This window comes from Ixodes scapularis, unplaced genomic scaffold, assembly GCF_016920785.2.
Source record: "Ixodes scapularis isolate PalLabHiFi unplaced genomic scaffold, ASM1692078v2 PGA_scaffold8__174_contigs__length_109621045, whole genome shotgun sequence".
Lineage (NCBI taxonomy): Eukaryota > Metazoa > Arthropoda > Arachnida > Ixodida > Ixodidae > Ixodes > Ixodes scapularis.
In genome coordinates, this window is record NW_024609883.1 from 101475347 (window position 1) to 101480490 (window position 5144).

The window sequence follows — 5144 nt, forward strand, 5'->3', positions numbered from 1 at the left end:
TTTAAAAAAGTTATATCGCACCGTTATCAAGCCCCTCGAAAAATTTGAGGCCGGCTTTTCAACTATAGGGTTCAGTACGTCGAAATTAATTTTTGGGGCGTATTATATGGGACAAAGGGTTGTAACGATACACATTTTTACACCCTTTTTTCTCGAGAGTGTTCGGCTTTTGTGCTGAGCTGGGCACAGTGCATGCTGCATTGTTCATGCAGGCCGGAGTGGTAACAAAAGAGTCCCTCCACCGCCTCACCGGAGGACACGAACTCCAGCCGAACGCTGACGCCGCGTTCGGTTATGTTGGGCCGAGCGCTGAGTCATTGTGTTTGTTGTCCCCATCCGTGTAGTTCTGAAGTTAACCGCTTGGAGCGTCACGGGTCGCTCCTCCTTTCCAATACAGGGTCGTCGAGATAAATCCGGGAAATTCACCATATTCAGGAAAACACATAGAGGCCAAGATAAAAAAAAAAAAAAAATGACCGTGTTTTTTGTTTGTTTTTATTTTTGTGCTTTGCTCCGTCCGTAACGTCTTCCTGGCTAACAGATTATATGAACGTCTTGGCAATGTTAATTGCAAACCTGTGTCTTCTTGTAGCCATACCACGCAATGATTTGCTATAAGGCGACTTTCCGGCGCGAAGCGATTCAAGTATTGAGCAAATCGCGAATTGATTATGCATGCGGTGGTCCGCTGTCGAATCACGTGGCCGCACAAGCGCCATTCAGCCCGGTGTTCGAGGCGGGGTTTAGGCCGCACGTCCGGAGGTTTCCTGTCTCGTGACGACGTCCAATCCCCGAAGTGAAGAACCGAGGGGTTCAGTGGAGGTGGGAGACTTGGTAACGTAACGAACGGTTTAATTACATGGTAGCGATACAGTCGTCAAATTCGAGAGAACAACGGAACAGCCTCGCGCTCCGCCTTATATAGGGTCCGTTTCTCCCTCACTCCCCGCCAGGGCAGCCAGTGCGATGCAGCAACCCGTCGTCCAGTGTGACGTAGCCAAAGTTCTCAGCAGTTAGGCCATACCTCTCTCCCTTTCCCGAGCGCACCAACCACCACGCACACACACACACGTCCCGCTAACGTCACGGGCGCGTTGAGACTTGTTGCCGCAGGCCCCGTCACGCAGGCGACGGTCCCGGACTCGTCGGGACTCGTTTCGCGCAGGCCCCGACAAGCGGGCGACGGTCCCGGACTCGTCTTGACTCGTTTCCGCAGCGTTGAAACTCGGAAGAAGGTCGCCGAAGGTTCCATTCTTAACACCGGTTAGCTTCACTATATTACCATATTACAGTTACTCAGCTTTAAAGTACAGTTGGCCCTTTTGATCACACGATAAATACTTATTTACGGGTGTTTCAGTGGCTTGTGCTCCAGGACTGTACGGCCTGGAGGGTCGGTGCTACTTCTGCGCCGTCGCCCAGTTCAACGAGGCTCACGCTTCCATGTGTTGCCACGACTGTCCGACGTTTTACGTGACCTGGGGCCGCGGCGCGACGTCCAAAGACCAGTGCTCCAGTGAGTGCGTGTTAGAGCAAAGGGCGCAATTTATTTTCTCTTCAAAGAGCAGAAAAATAAACGTTTCATACGGTGGTATTTGTTTGGTAGGTGCACTTCGGGATTACTGCCTTGGACTAGGCCTCGTGGGATCACTCGCACTATCTCTGTAACTATATACTACTGTGTGCCATTAGTGTTTTGTTTTTATTGAACGTTGTTTTAAACGAGCTTTCTGTTCCATAATAGTTTTTTTTTTTTTTTTTTTTTTTAACGTGAAACCTTTTTGGTTGTTTCGGATTTCGTGAATTCGCATTTCGTGAAGCCGTGGCACGCGACGCCCCATAATGCACCGCGCGCAGTGTTGCATCAAGGGGCGTCACAGACCTATGCACCAATTCAGTTCCTCGGCTAAATTTAGCGGGGAAATTGACGTCACGGGACGTCAGGTGACCTATACAGCAATTTAGTTTTTCCTCTAAATTTAGCGGGAAAATTAACGTCATCTGACCTACACACCAATTCAGTTTCCCGGCTAAATTGAACGGGGAAATTGACGTCACGTGATGCCAGAATGTTTCACGTATGCAACACAATTGCAGGGCAATTTACGAATTTTTTTGGCGAATATTGTTACAAAGTGTGTACCAGTAGTACACGTTGTTTTTTTTATTTATTTTTTTGATGATCAACAATCGCAATTTTTTGTTTGTTTGCAGCCACGGGTTCTACAAGTTTTGCGGACCAATACTTCTCGATGCCGTCTATGAGTATCTCGATGCTTCCGACGAGGTACCATCCCTGAATGAAGAAGGCGACCATTCGGATCATGATCCCGGAGACGGATTATCTGGTGCCTTTGATGGCATCTTGAAAATTTTACGGAAAAAAAGAAGTAGAAAAGCTGCAACTCATCCACGAGACGAAGTCCCGCTTTTAAGCACAGAGATGTCCGGAAGAACTGGCGAAGATGACCATAGTATGACATCGTTTCAGACTGAAGATCTGTCTGAAGACGATGACGACTCTTCAAGTTTGGATTTTGGCGATCATATGGGACCCTCAAAGACTAGACAACGCCCTTCGTATCCAAACGTTCCGGATGAACCTTTGGGCTCATTCCCTGATGATAGCAGCTCTTCAGATTTACCTCCTGTGGCGCCTAAGAAACCGCAGAAGCGTGAACTCCGTGCTCCACATCAGAAGGACCCAGCAAAAGCATCAGGATCATTCGAAGATGAAAGCATTTTCAAAGATCCCGACCTTCTTCATGACGATGATGGCACGGGAAGTCCACCCGATGGCGATGTCTACAAAAGCGCGGATGACCTTTCAGATTTAACCGAAAGTTCGGACGCTCGTTCGCGGGAGTGGTCTAAGTATGATGTACGGGTCACTTATCAGCGAGGTGACGACACTCATTTCTTGTCTGCATCCGATTCGTCTAATAGCAGTCAAGATACAGTCCTGGAGATAAACGAACTGTCGGGACCAGAGGCGATGGACAGTTTGAATCAGTCGCCTTGGTTGCAGCAGGTGCTCCGAAAATACGCTGACAAGAAATAGATTTCTTTATTCTCGCGCAAACATAAACGCTTTTAGCGCTATAATTTTCCTGATACAAATATTTTACATTCATCAATGTATGCATTAACTAGGTATAAATAAATGCGCGAGTGTTTCTGCATGCATCGTTCTGCGACGAGTGCTTCACTGCAACATTGCCGGTAGTGTGGCGAAGCTAAATTTCCTTTCTGATGAGATTCTGTTTTGTGTCTGCTGTTGCCAGTGGCGTACCAACTTGTTTTTGTGTGTGAGTGTGTGGGGGGGGGGGGGGGGGGGGAGGAGGAGGGAGGGGGGGAGGGCAATTATACCCCCCCCCAGGGCCGGGGGGCGGTGCCCTTGGTATCCCTTAGGCGCCACCGGCCAGTGTTTGCCCTGCCCAGTGGCCGGCTATTTCTGGGGGGAAAAACACATGCCTTGCATCCCCCCCTACAGACACACACTTTGAGAACTGGAGGGGGAGAGGGGCAAGCGCCCCCCTTGCCCCCCCCCCCCCCCCCCGGGTTGGTACGCCCATGGTTGTTGCCGTCATAAGCCTCGGCTTTGCAGCGTGGAATATCCTCCTGAGTCCTGACTGCTATGTTGCGCGCTCCTCAACTATTAAAACCCTAAAGGCCCATTCCCACAAAGCCAGAACGCACGTTTCAAGACGCTTTTTTTTTTTTTTTTTTTTGTATTTTTGGAATTGTGCATGTTCGAGGGATGCGTTTTTCGACAACGCGCCGGGACCGATTTCCTCCCTCGACGCGCGCTTTAAGCCAATCAGCGGGCGACAGGACATGACGTAGGTAATTTTCCGGAAGGGAAAACCGGGGAGGACAAAGGGGCACTGAAGGAAGCGGTATCCCGCGCGAGCAGACGCCACAACAGTACGCGCCAAAAAATGTTGGAGGAGTCTCGGCCCACTTCGGAGCCCGGTCCCTCCTTTAGCCTGGAGCCTTTTCTCAACGTGGTGGAAAGCCGTCGCGTGTTTTATGATAAGCAGCACGAGGACCTCATCGTGCGCGCGCAAATCAGCTGGCTGTACGTTGCACGGTCACCGAGGGACGGCCTCACCTACCCAGACTTACCCACCAGCGTCTAAAAATTCAGTCTAGGTAGAGCGGAGAGAGAAAAAAATGCCCCCCCCCCCCCCCCCCCTCACCCCGTGTGTCGTCATCCGGCTGGCGTTCAAACTCGGTTTAACATCGCATCGTTTTGGAAATTTCAAGCGCAGGTGCGCGGATTATTTGACATGCAAGCTATCGTGTAATGCTATGCTCGATAAAAATACTTACCGAGTCTATATGCGATGTAGGTGCGAATAAAAATAAAATTGAAAGGCTGTGTCAGAGTGGCCGGTCACTCCGCCGAAAAGTAAATCCGGTTGCTGTAGCTGTTTTACTACACGAAGTTCGTACTGGTGTAGGCCTTTAGCGACAATGAGTGGAAGTCTGGAATAATAAATAAAAACGGGCTCTCCTGGAACAATAGACGCAGGAAAGGTACGCTAGCTCAAAATTTACTGAAATAAAACAACAGAGCGCTAAAGGCTGATTTTGGAGTAGCCATAAATATTCTGAGAACGCGAATTACTTCATAATGGCAGCCACTAGCGAGAGTTCGATGTTACAGCCCAAAAGATCAAGGAGGTTATAATGGGCTTTCCAAAGATGGAGAACGGCAACCTCCCGGTTTGTCGTCTGCTAGCGGAGTCAGGCCCGTGCTGAACTTTCCGGATGTGTGGAGAGGGCGCTGCGGTTTGAAGAAAATGGCGCCGCCCTGAGAGCGCTAAATTATGGTGTCTTCTAGTACACCATAGCTAAATGGGATAGAGCTAGCAGAGCCGTCGATACATTATAGTGATTATAGTGTTAAATATACGAATATGCTTTTATTTGTTTATTTCCCCTTTTATTACTTAAATGAATTTTTTTGGCTCAAGTTAAAATCTTAATGAGTAAAAACGTTTTTTGACGTCACAATTTTACATCTCTTCGCATAAATCAACCGAATCGAACGCACCCGTAATCACGTGTCTCAATGACGATAAAAATGACGACATCAATTTGACAGCCACCTGGCGGTTTCGGTCAGCAACACTCAA